The sequence below is a fragment of the Notolepis coatsorum genome, assembly GCF_963971535.1.
Source record: "Notolepis coatsorum genome assembly, chromosome: 18".
In the NCBI taxonomy this organism is placed as follows: domain Eukaryota; kingdom Metazoa; phylum Chordata; class Actinopteri; order Aulopiformes; family Paralepididae; genus Notolepis; species Notolepis coatsorum.
The window spans coordinates 58,925,201-58,938,830 of record NC_140182.1 but is presented as its reverse complement, the minus strand read 5'-3'; positions in this window follow the sequence as shown (position 1 = coordinate 58,938,830).

Genomic DNA, 13,630 nt, shown 5'->3' with positions numbered 1-13,630 from the left:
GAGCTCTAGACGCGGGATAGATTGTTGCTTTCGTGGGGCTATTCTTGAGCGAGCCAGGATGAAAGCAGTGTGTATCTTTCCTCCCTTCTCTTGGGCACGCAAGTAGGCCACCGATCCATAGGCTACTTCGGAGGCGTCGCTGAAGACGTGTAGATCAATCTTGCATGTCTCTGGCCTCACTGTGGATGGGAAGTAGCTGCGGCGTATGTTGACGCCTGGGAGTGAGCGGAGTTCCGTCTCCCACTCTCTCCATGTTGAGGCAAGGTGTGCGGGTATTGGGTCGTCCCAGCCCTGGTCCTTGTTCCATAGTGCTCGTACAATCATCTTTGCCCTGGTGGTGTAAGGTAGAATACATCCCAACGGGTCATATTGTCTGGCGAGTGTTCTGTACACACTCCGTCTGGTGGTCGGTGTCGCCGTCGACCTTCCCTGCTCTGGAGTCAGGGGTTTGTGTCTATAGTGGAGCGAGTCTGTTTTGAAGCGCCAGACTAGTCCTAGTGTAATTTCTTGGGCTTCTCCTGGGATGGTCGCCATCCAGGTCTCGCTGCTGGCAGCCTTGTCCGCGGGGGAGAGGCTGCGCAATACGTGCGGGTCACTGCTGGCCCACTGCCTGAGATCAAAGCCGCCTTTGATCAGGGAGGCGCGTAGCTTGATTAGGAGAGCCTCGGCTTCTTCTTGAGTCGAAACACTTTGTAAACAGTTGTCCACGTAGAAACTGTTCTTCACACTGTGTCGGACCTCTTCATCTGCTGTTGGGTCCTCTGCGACGTGTTTCTGTAGTGCAAATGTAGCACAGCACGGGCTGCATGTGGTTCCGAAGGGGAGTACTTCCCACTGGTAGATGGCTGGGTTCTCATCTCCGATCCTCTCTCTCCATAGGAACCGCAGCAGGGGCTTGTCCTCCTCCACTAGTCTCACCTGCAGGAACATCCCTTTGATATCCCCGCTGATAGCCACCTTGTCCTGGCGGAAGCGCAGTAGCACGCCTAGTAGGGAGGGGCCGAGTGTGGGGCCGGGCAAGAGCTCTTTATTCAGATTTTGGGATCCGATCTGGTAGCTGCAGTTAAACACAATGCGATCCTTGCCGTTGTGGTGGACCTTGTGATGCGGCACGTACCATGATTCGGTCGTCTGATCGGCCTCTTTAATGTCAATCTTTGTCACGTGTCCCGCTGTGATTAGCTTCTCAATCTCAGCGCGGTACACACCACCCTTGAGCGGGGTCTTTGGCTAGGCGCCGCTCCGTGTTCAATAGATAGCGCTCCGTGGCGTCTTTCTTTGCGTGAAAGGTGGGCATTCCCTCTCGCCTCAGGAGTGGAGTTGCGTATCTCATCACTCCGCCGACTGTGACTCTCTTTGTCCCCTGCTCGAGTAGGTTGATGGCGTAAATGTCTTCTTTAGAACGAATATCTTTCTTTTCGTTCTTAAAGGGCATTGTCTCTAGTGTCCATAGCCTCTCGACATGCTGCAGGAGAGTGGTGTCTTCTTCTGTCGTTCTGGAGTGGAGGCAGCTAGTGGCTGCTGTTCGGTTGAGAGATTTAGCGAGGGGCCCTTGTAGGGTCCACCCTAGGCGGGTCTCGACTGCTGCAGGACAGCCTCGGGGTCCTGTATGGACCCGGTCAATCGGGACTATGAGTTCTGCATGGTCGGAGCCTATCAGCAGGGTCGGGGTAGCGCCGTCTATGAGCGGGATAGGTAGTTGTCGCAGGTGCACATATTTATCCATCAACTTGGCGATAGGGTAGGTGTACTGCGATAGTCCTATTTCTTGGCTGGTGAAAGCATTTGTAATCCTATACCGTCGCTCTGGCTGCCCGTTTGCTGCGATAGTGAAGGAGACATTCTCGCCCTTTATCGTCTTTAAATCTCTTCTTATTGTCCGAATCGTCATTTCGTTCTCGCTCCCCCGCAGTCCCAGCTGGGCCGCAGCGGACGCGAGCAGAAGGGTCTTCTCTGACCCGTCATCAAGGACGGCGTAAGTGTCCATGACTTTATCTTGGTAGCTCAATGTCACACGGACTACCTTTAAGAGCACTTGGGCGCCGCTGCTGCTGGCGGGGTCAATGTACATGACACTTGCCTTGGTGCCGCTCGATGGTGCAGGTGAAGGCCGTCTTCTGTTACTGTCGTGTAGTATATCTAGATGGGCTCCGTCGCACCGACTGCACCTTTTCTTTAGGCGGCACTCGGCTGCCATGTGGCTGCGCGCACATCGGTAACAGCGCCTGTTGGACTTTATCCATTGACTCACTTCTTCTGCATTCATCTTTGTGAACAGGTCACATTGTGACAGCCAGTGTTCTTTCTCACAGTAGTGGCACGCCATCTTCCACTTCTCTTTTCTCGAGGGGGTGCTGTGGCTCTTACTGCTTGGTACTGACTCTGATTGGTGCATGACAGTCACCGATCTTCTTCCATCATTTATTCTCCTGGGTCCCTCTCTGGAGCTTGGCGTGCTCCGCCCGAACGTATCCAGCCGTAAGCTGCTGACTTCTCTCGCCAGGAAGTCGGCTAGATCAAGGAGGGATGGTTCGGGGCCGTTAGGATCCCGGTAGTCCCTCTGCCGCCTAAAACGCTCTTGTCTTGCGGGTGGCAGCTTCTCCAAAATCCTCTCGACGTTAGAGTTGGCGTATAGCTCATGCATGCCATTTTCCCGTTGCGCTCCCAGCATCCCTACCAGGGACTGCACTTTGATTGACAGGTCGTCTAATGAGCGATTGTCTGTTGCTGGGGGTAGGCGATCAATATGCCTTATCTCTTGGATTACGTAATCCCATATACGTCCATATCTCTGGTCCAGCACGGCTAGGGCCGCTGTGTATGGGGTCGTAGAGGTGGCATAGGCTAGCGCTATATTGTGCGCTCGCGGTACTTTCAGGTGCTTCAGTAATATTGCATACTTGTGGCGTTCATCAGCGACATCCACCATCATTGTCTCTAAGCACATCCGGAGCTCCGTGTACTGTGCTCGATTCTCATAGGTGAAGTCTGGAAACGACGGCGTGGCAATGTATGACGCCGTGGATGGCTGATACATCGGCGAGCGTTGGGGGAGAGACCTCCTAGGCGAGTCCCCTCTTGCGCCTCTCTGTGGGCTGGTACCGACAGGGTACTATGGCCCGCTGGTCCAGGTGCTATTCCTCGGGGCTGGTCGTGCGTCGTGCTCACCCGTGAATAGAGTCGGGGGTCTGTAGCGCAGCGCCGCAGGGGTATAGCCTGGGCTGTACTGGACCTCCTGGTCCGGTGGAGTACTGTGCTGTCGTCGGGCTTGGTTCTCCTCCTCTCCCTCTTCTTCCTCTATCAGGTCTTCCAGATCCTGTAATCGTTTATTTAGCTTCTCCGCAGTGTATGCCGCTCCTTCCTTGTAGCTGGGTCTCGCTTGGACCGGTCTGGGAAGGGGGTCTGCGGGGGGTATAGGCTTGGTCTGTTGGTCAAGTTCAGGGTCGCTTGCTCGGTTAGGAGACGCTGCCCTTGACTGTTGTCTCGACGAGTTCCTTGAGCCCCTGGCGGAGGGAGAGGGTGTTGCCTTGCGGATCAGCTGCTCCATTAGCTGCGCTTGTAACTTGTTGTGCTCGACTTCGCGCTTGGTGAGATCTGCTTCTCTTTGGGCACCGGCAGCGGCGCGCTGGGCGTCGGCCCGGTCTCTTGCCATATTCTCTTCCGTCTGAAGGCGTCTCATCTCCAGGCGTGTGCGCTCTTCTTCGCTCCGTTGCTGTGCTTGGAGTCGATCGCGTTCGCCCTGAAGTCGGTCGCGTTCGGTAGAGGCTGTCAGGCTGACGAGGAACGCTTGTTGTAGCATCCTCTCCGCTTCGCTGGGGGAAGGCGGTTGTGGAGGTGAGCCGCTCCTGTGTGAGCCGCTCCTGGGTGTACTCGTTGGGGAGTCCTGGAGCTCTATTTCCTCGGCGCTCTCCTCCTCTTCTTCCGTGCAGAGTTCTCTCTCTGTAGGGTTGTCTTCCTCCCGGGGCTGGTCGGGGACTACTTCTTCGGTAGTGGCGGGGGGTAAAGGCATGTCAGATCCCTCCTGGTCCCCACCGTGAGCTTGGTCAGTTACATTAGAACCTACTAGGGCCTCTGTGGTCGCGGAAACCTGGTCGTTAAGGTCAGACATAATTTTACTTTCTACTTTTACCGCGTTTACCGTTTGTCGAAGGCTAGGTAGTTGACTGACAGCGTAATCCTCTAAGTACTGAGGTGTCTGTCGTCTGCGCCGCGGGCGTTCTATGTTAGGAGGACCGTTTCGTGGAGTGTTCATCATAGGCCATTTTAATATTAATAACACTATATTAATATTACACTAGTTACCCTCCGGCTCGAAGGACCAATTGTAACTGAGGGGTACAATTCCCTGACTGTATTGTTAAGTATGGTATTATTAAACCACTACCTCTTGTACTTTAACTTCTGGCCATCCAGTACATGATATAGATATGATGAACACTTTCCCACCTGATGAAACGAAGTCCACACAAATGTACAAATCGAATATTTAATATAGCAAAAGGTATATACAACGTTCACTTGTTTACACTTATGATTTGAAATGCACTTGTATGGCAAATGAGTATTCGTAGGTAAATCAACATTGAATGTCCAATCTCTGGTTACGCAGGGAGTAAGTATACAACCCGGTTCTTTAGGGAACTATAGCGATGGTACTTAAATGATTATAGCTGGATACACTAAGGGGGGGGGGGGGGGGTCCCGCTGGTTGTAAGACAGTAGGAGGGGGGGGTTAGAAAAGCCGCTGGCGGTATCCCATCTGGCCGACGATTTCTTGGGAGAATTCAAAGTCTTGAACACGGTGCCCACAGAACCTCGGTCCGCAGATGAATACAGCTGGACCCTCTGGTGGACGGTAGCTGCCGGTCCACAACGGAGAGACGTGAGGCGACCTCACTGGTGTAGAGCGCCGTCTCACCTGGACTCCTCTCCGGGGGGTAGTTCCAACACTCCGCAGTGTTGGCCGTTATCCATGGAATAATCAAAGCACCCAAAGCATAATCCAAGCCGTGGAAGGCTTGCCGTCGTCCGGGTAAAGTAATCCAATGTACAGGTCTCCTCATCCTGGCCCGGAGCTCCTCGGATGCAAGCACCACTAGTGGTCTGCCCAGCCTGGTTAAGACTCCAGATAACGTCAGGAACGATGGGGGTGCTGCTCACTTTATAACTCTAACCGACGATGCACCATACATAAATAGACTATTATTAGCTTAATAGAATACGTCCAACTCGACGGTATAGTGCCAAACTATGACAATTCAACTATTAATCCACACGATATCTCAATGCCTATTCTGAGGCCAAGTAGGCCTTACTGCACCACACGTGCGTCGTGGGTGAGGCTTCGCGTCTGTTACTCGGTTGGAGGGTAAAGAACTAATGGACTAAAAGAAAGTTCTACTTTACTTGCGCCATATATATATGCGCTGTGAACAAATAGTACCATTCGTATTTCGCCAGACGTATTCCTACGCGGAACCGGGCTTGCCACAACATGTTGGGCGGCACGATTGAACTTGAACCTAGGGGTATGGCTGCTGGCGCCAGGTTCTCATCCAATGGTAGAATGAAACTATTATGGGCTGTTTAGTAGACTAAAGGGATATTCAGTGCATATTGTACAAGGAATATACAGGGGATATCAAACGATATACAAATACTATTTAAATATATATATATAAATAAATATATATATTCGGTTTAATCTGATCCTTCACAACACTAGGGATGCTCGATATTGGCTTTTTTACCGATACCGATATTCCGATATTGTCCAACTCTTAATTTCCGATACCGATATCAACCGATATCAACCGATACCGATATATGCAGGGTTTCCCCCCCCAAAAAACTGAATAATTTCAGGTAACTAATAATTTCACTGGATATATATATAACAAATATTGTTATTGTTTTTCTTTTTTTTTAAACCGATACCGATATTTTCCGATATCACATTTTACTGCCGATATCGGCCGATAATATCGGTCGGCCGATAATATCGGACATCCCTAAATATAACCCATCTCCCCTCATCATGAGAAAAACTGGCGTGTACCTTAAGGTCTATGTTCTTTTCCACTAATATTGCCACCCCCCTCTTCCTAGAAGAGAAGGTACTATAACATATTTCTCCCACCCAGTCCCTCTTAAGTTTGGCCGATTCCTCCTCATTCAAGTGTGACTCTTGGATTAGTGCAATATCAGTATTTTTTTGTTTCAAGAATGTCAGTATTTTTCTCCTTTTAATGGGATGATGACATCCGTCTATATTCCATTATACTATTTTAATCAGCCCCATTGCCCTTGTATTGTATCTCTTCTGTGCAATCCAGCATCTAATGCTTCTATGCCCGGGGCGTTATAACTCTTATTTCCATTTCTAGGACCTGAGATTGTGATGATAGACATAAAACAATATAGTACATATCGAAATAAAAAGAAACATATAAAAACATAAATACATTTCCCCCCCCCCACACTTACCCAAGCTACGTTCGATAGGACCCCAGAAAGAACAGTTGCACAAAAGGTGAGATCTATACTCACCTGTGCACTTTGGTCCCCCTCGTCTATCAGAGGAGTGCATTAAACACGAGGTAGGTTGCCTAAAACTATGCCCCTACTATTTTGTAAACCCTAATGTAACGTATGGTTCACACTGTAAGCTATACACAGTGTGATCAACTTAACTGAACTTATCAAAATGGTGATGTTTCCCATTCAACAATTAACATTTGTATACAGTATATCCTGGATATATAGTGGTACATTGCAACTTCTATGTCATAACCATATTGCATTATGGTTCATTTCGCCCTCCCATATTATCTATCAGGGATATTTCCTTTCCCACACTTATTTTTACATTTAGTGCAATCTATTTTTTTGCGCTTTGTAATGTCCGTTATTCTACGATGATGCTCCTGAGACTTATCTGTATTTATGTGCGTCTTGTCCGTTATCTTAAATGTTCGTCTCCGAAAGTCACCGTCTGAATCCCTGAAGTTTCTCCCGGTACCCGTGACGGTCGCTGTCCTGCTGTGCGGGACCTCCAGTCTCCGTCGGCTGTATGTCACCTCCCGAACCCTATTGTCTTCCCACCGTCTGCCAGGTAGACAGCCGCTGCATTGCCTCTCGATCTGGGTCAGCAGGAGGGTTCACCACGGTGATCTGATATCCACGTCTTGCCATATCCTTCGTCGCCTCCGCTGCGTTCTGGTATAGGCGGGTGCCGTCCTCGTAGAAGACCCTCATCCTCGCAGGATACGGTGTCTGGAACTTGACATTCTTCTCCTTCATTATTCTCTTGGCTTCGGCATATTCTCCGCGCCTCTTCAGTATTTCAGTGGGGAAATCATGGTCGACATAGAAGCGTGTATTGTCACAGAAGACGTTTTTCTTCTGCCACGTCCGGCGTATTATCTCTTCTTTTATTTTGTAGCTCCCGAACTTAACCACGATTGACCGTGGCTTCAGCTGTGGGTTGCTAGGCATTGGGGCTAATGCCCGGTGTGCTCGTTCGATACAAAGGTCCATGTCATGAGGCATAGTTATAGCTCTACAAACAAGGTGATGGATCCCTATATCTAATGGTGGTGTCGCAACAGACGGCTTCGTCTAATGGCCGGCACTGAACGTGTTAAACGGATCTTTTTCAAGTTTTAATACTCTTATCAACATGAGAGTCAACAAATGCTTGCTTTATGCAGCCATTTAACACAAAAGGATGGCCCTCATGCATTGCAAATTTGCATCAAATTCAAAACAGAGTGATGCACAAAATAACTTAAGAGAATAATAATTTAAAACAATGAATAAAGTGTGCATGAAATAATAGGGGAAAGAAAATGTTAGAAACTTGTTACATTCACCAACACAAGAGCTGAGGACTCACCCCCCGCCTCCTTTCTCTCTCTCACACTCTCCCAGCTCTCTTTCTCTCTTGCCCCTTCCTCATCTCTCTCACCCCCCCTCTCTCTCACACACACACACACACACACACACACACACACACACACACACACACACACACACACACACACACACACACACACACACACACACACACACACACACACACACACACACACACACACACACACACACACACACACACACACAAACAAGTCAGAAACAAACATAGTATCAATGAGAGTATCAATAATACACCTGAGTGAAGTCTAGTAAAAAAAATAAGTAATTTTTTAAAAATATATATATATTTGAAATGTTAATCGTGCGGTAAAAAAAATAATGGCGATAAAGGAATTGTGCGTTAATGCCTTAATATCGCATTAACTTTGACAGCCTTAACACATTAGGCACCGGACCAGAGATATCCCGGGTTAACTGGCCAGCGGTTGGGCGCCAGACCCGAGATTTCTCTGGTTTTGGTCGTTTATTCCTTTATTCAATATTTGTATTTATTATTCATCCAGGGACCTTGGTGTTACCATAGGGAATGAGTCTGAGATTGCCAAAGTGCAATACCGGCCGCATCCAGCTAGACGGTGGTATCGAGCACCCTTTGTAATTGTAACCTTGTATCTTGGCCTGTGTAATGGCCAAATGTCTCCGGGCTCACTTTTCTTTGTCGGGCAAGTGGAGCGGTTCTCCCGGTTCCATTGACGCGCGTCAAATATCCCTGATCCATATGTTGTGGTGGGTTATGCCGTGGACCAAATGGACATCGGATGTACCAGATGGCGATCAAACAATTGGAATATTATTTTTGGAATACTCCCGATCACAGGTAAGGACTATCTGACGTACATTTTTTATTTCTTTTTATTATCTTTTTCACCCTTCTTTTTCAGTTTTTCTCCCATCCCAATGTTAGTCGTTATGCCAATTCCCAATCCCCTTCCTGGTCATTGCGCACTCTACCCCCTACCGTCTGTCCGGGAGGGGGCGGAGACTATCACATGCTTCCTCCGACACATGTGTACCCAGCCCACCGCTTCTTTTCACCTGGCAGCGCGGACTCTCACTGGGAGAGTGTAACGTGTGGAAGGATCACACTACCTCCCACCAGATCCTTCCCTTGCTGTGCAGGCGCCCCCCGACCGAACTGTAGGAGTCGCTGTTTACAACGACCAGGACCCACCCTCGCCAGGTTTCCCACCCACTAACACTGCCAATTGTGTTTGTATGGACGGTCGGCCAACCCGGAAGCGCCACAGCTGGATTCGATCCCACTGTCTCTGTGGTGGTAGACAGACGCTTAGTCCGCTGCGCTACCCGGCCGATCCTATCTGACGTCAATTTTAGCTTGATCGTGCAATGCTTTTATACCGATCGGGCTGATAAGCGTTTTTAGTGTTCAATACAAATGCTGTTACTGGCAATCAAATAATCAGAAACGACCCCCCCCCCCCCCCCTTTCATGCATTCATGATGAAACATAATACCTACGACATAGATTTGATTTGGGAATAGTAGCGTGTACAGGTAAGAAACGGCAACGTTTATAGTAGATTTGACGTATAAGGCTATAACTCAGAATTTCGGGAATTACCCCAGACCGCTCTAAAACCATACTTATATTCACCACGGTATAACACGGGAACGTATGGATGGAAAAATGTATTCTTTTTCTCATATTGAACGATAGATAGGTGATGTCAAATGGGCCATAGTATTGTATCCATAGCTATAATATAGAATATAGTTATAGCTCTACAAGCGGCACGGTGGTGTAGTGGTTAACACTGTCGCCTCACAGCAAGAAGGTCCAGGGTTCGATTCCCGCTTGGGGACCAGGTTTCCATGATGCCAGGTACCCAGGTGGTGTATCTCCCAGGCCTTTCTGTGTGGAGTTTGCATGTTCTCCCCGTGCTCGCAAGGGTTTCCCCCCCGATAAGATAAACCCAATGGAAAAACATGCACAACAACAGATCGCTAATGCTGTGGCATCCTTGACGAAGATGGACAGGAGCACTTGGATTGGTCTCACCGGGTCCCACGGCTCACGTCGGTGCCTTATCTGCTCCTGGCTGCCCATGGGGGGAAGGACGACGGGATGGGTTAGGCGCAGAGACTCAATCGCATCGGCGACTGAGAAAAAGACAATGCGTGTGTGTATCCCGGTGTGTGTGTGCCGCTCCAATTGCATGTCCAGTTTGTTGCATGCCGAATAAAGACCCCCTAAAAGAGGTCCTGCATTATTATTAAATATATTAACAAGGTGACGCACTCCTATCTTTTAAAGCATGGCATTGCTATGATGGGCCCTGTCTAATAGCTGGCGCTGATTGAAATTGTATTTGTATTGCACTTCTCATTCACTAGGATCCCAAAGTGCTAAAGGGTTAAAACATAGTTAAAAAATAAAATAATTATTAATAATAATACAAATAAAATACAGAATAAAAATTTAATAAAAATAGAACATAGTTAAAAACATAGTATAAACAGAAAATTTAAGACAACAGCAATTTTTTTTTTTTTTTTTTTTTTTTTTTTTTTTTTTAAAGCTAGCAATCAAAGGCCTTTTGAAACAGAGGTTTTCAGGCCTGCTTTAAAAAGAGTCCAGGCTCTGTGGACTCTTTTAAACCTTCCATCTCTGAACATCCCATTTAACTTTTTCCACCACTTTACCTCTTATTAGCCCCCCCCCCCTATTTCTCTCCCTTACAACTTTGCATACATTCACATGAAAAGGCTATATCCATAATTGTTTAGCTTGTATCCTGTTGTCTTTGTAAAGCTGTATAATTGTATTGAATTTTGTCTAATACTAATAAATACAAATACATCTGGTGGCCACAGGGGGCCCTAAGCAGGGGCTCAGTTGGCTTACGCCTCGGGCCGTCCCTGCTCAGCCGCCTCCCCTGCACCATGTTTACTTTCCTCAGTGAGACATGACTAATGGAGGTTCGTGAATTTAAAGTTACTAGTGAGGAAGTCTCACCCTCCGGTCATGAATATATGCCCCCCCCCCTGGAGACAGAGGCAAGTGAGAGGGGAAAATAGATATGATAAAGATTTTGGACAAAATTGCAGAAAGATAAGATATTCCTTTATTGATCCCCTCAGGGAAATTCAGGTGTCATAGCATCATAGGGGATATATGGGTACATGTACAGGCAGGGTAATATAAATGACAATAAATCTAGGCAATAAGTATAAGAATTTATTCATTAATTAATTTAATGTTTATTTCCATTAGAAAATTCATTGAGGGCAAGCCCTCATTTTCAATGACGTCAAGCAGCAATGACTGTAGCAGCCTATTGCACACGTTATAGGACCTGAGTATCCTCGGGAAGCCTGCTCTAACCCTTCCTATACAGGGCCTCTGCCCTGTGTTGTACAACAAGTCCAGTTTATTGTCGACAGACTAATACTTCTCTATTTTGCCAGCAGACATCACAAAGATGAACATTCAGAGTCAGTGGCGTGCCTGCACAGAAGATAGGGCCGAAGGGAGGCTTGAGCCCCTGCCCTTTTCCCCCAAGTGCCCCCCCCCCCCAAATATGAAGACGGAAATTTATACTACTATCCACGAAAAAATATACCTTATCGACTTAGAAATAGAAATTCATATATGATCAATACAATATATGAAAAAGTATATTTCCTAATCAATCTCATATTTTACATTCATAAATGTAAATTTACCAAAGTAAAACCTCACTTTCATGCTTTCAAGAAAGAAATGGAGCCAGTGGCATGCACAGATAGGGCCCAAGTGCCCCTCCAAATATGAAGATGGAAATGTATACTATACTAGAAAGTACCCCGCATTCCCCCCAAAGTGTCTGTGCACACCCCTGTTCAGAGTTTCCACGATTGTTTTTCTGCTCTTTTGGTTTGCTTTGTGAACAATTCCGAAGAACAACATCAATTCCTGCACACACTACCAGGGCCGTAGCCAGGGTTTAGAAATTAGGGAGGGAGGTCCATTTATTTTTTTATACAAACTTTCTTACGCAACTGGCTAGCCATTATCTAGAGATCAACTTAAGGTCAGTCACTCACAAAGTAATTTACAGGACGTGGGGGCACTTACAGGTGAGTGGCCTAAAGAGTGCATCAAAAATTAACTGGTACATTCAGGTTCAGAATTGTTGGAATTCCCTGACAAAGATGTGCAAAAAGGGAAATATCATCTCTCCCTCGTTATTGAGCCTGCATCTTGAAACACTCCATTTGTAGGGCCATCGCCCTGTTTCTTGTACGTGGTTCAACTAAGTCGATCAAGATGTCATTATCCAGCTTCAATTAACCCAATGTTTGAAGCCGGGATTTTCCTGTTCCACGAAGGTGGATTCAGTCTCGTTAACTCAAGCCAGACTTGCGACTCAGGCTAAATGCGCGCGGCCGCTTTAGGTGAAAAGCCAGCACGTATCGATGGCAGAGATCCTGATTCTCTAACGGCATTGATTGATTAATTGATTTAAGACTTTATTGACAGATTGCAATACGGCTCAATCGCCTCGCCGACAAGTTAAATGCGTTATCTATAGGCTAATTTTAAGTCCCTCATTACCTCAATCAATCAGATTATATTTCTTTAAACTTGCCTGCTGGATTGAATAATCAAATGAGATCTTGCTAGCGAAAATAATTAGTTAACTGTTATACAGAATTACGATACGGCTCTCTTACCCATTGATTGATGTATAGTCAATCTTTAACCTATCTCCAATGTGGTCTAACGGGTTGTTCTTTTGACTTTCACACAGACGACCGGGGTTCGAGACCCTAGTCGTCTCTTTCTTTTTGCAATATAGGAATAATTCAATTTGGTGCACGTTGAGAGCTATATAAAGAATGACATCCTCAATGCATGTAGATTTATAATATTTTAACTTAAAACCAGGCTACTTTGGCGTATAATCATTAATATTATATTCAAAAAAATCATATTGGAAACACCGGGTTTTGAACCCCGGTCACTGGGTTGGCAGGCTTGAGCACTACCGCTGCACCACTGTGCCAGATGGGATAAATTCATTGTTTATACATTAATGAACGAGAGACCCGTGTTTAGAATATCCTTTGTTTTGAATGAAGTTTATCTCTTTATCCTCATTCATTAATGTGACGTCAACGGCTCATTCAATTTCTCAAATCCGTCAAACAGCGCATCTCATCAGACATCTTAATCCCAGTTACAATTAAAATAACCACATAATGTGTACATCGCACAAGCGAGCGCCACCGTCGCCACGGTATATATAACGTGCATTATTTAGGACAAAGTGAATTTAGTATCAGCATTTTGGGTCTATTTTACATTTCAAAAGCCCCCTCTGGAAGAATGGAGCACAAAAACGTAATTCAGAATGGTATAATGCAGATCGTAGACTGTGGGAATAGTTTCAGGAAACGGGCTGTCACTTTCTTTGCGGGGGCGTGGCTCTGCGTGATCCGGCTAACTTGAACTTGAACTCTGCTTTCGACCAGGCTCAAACTTTTGGATCTGTTGTCATGGTGATTTGGAAAATCCACGTACATGGAACCGGAAAGTCCGGCTAACTCAGTTATCCAGTTAAAGTTATCCGGCTAACTCAGTTATCCAGGTACAAGAAATAGGGCCCTGGGGGGCTGAAACGTCACTACCCCTTGATCCAATGTGAAATGGGACAACCCTACACTTCGCGGGAACGCGCAAAACAGA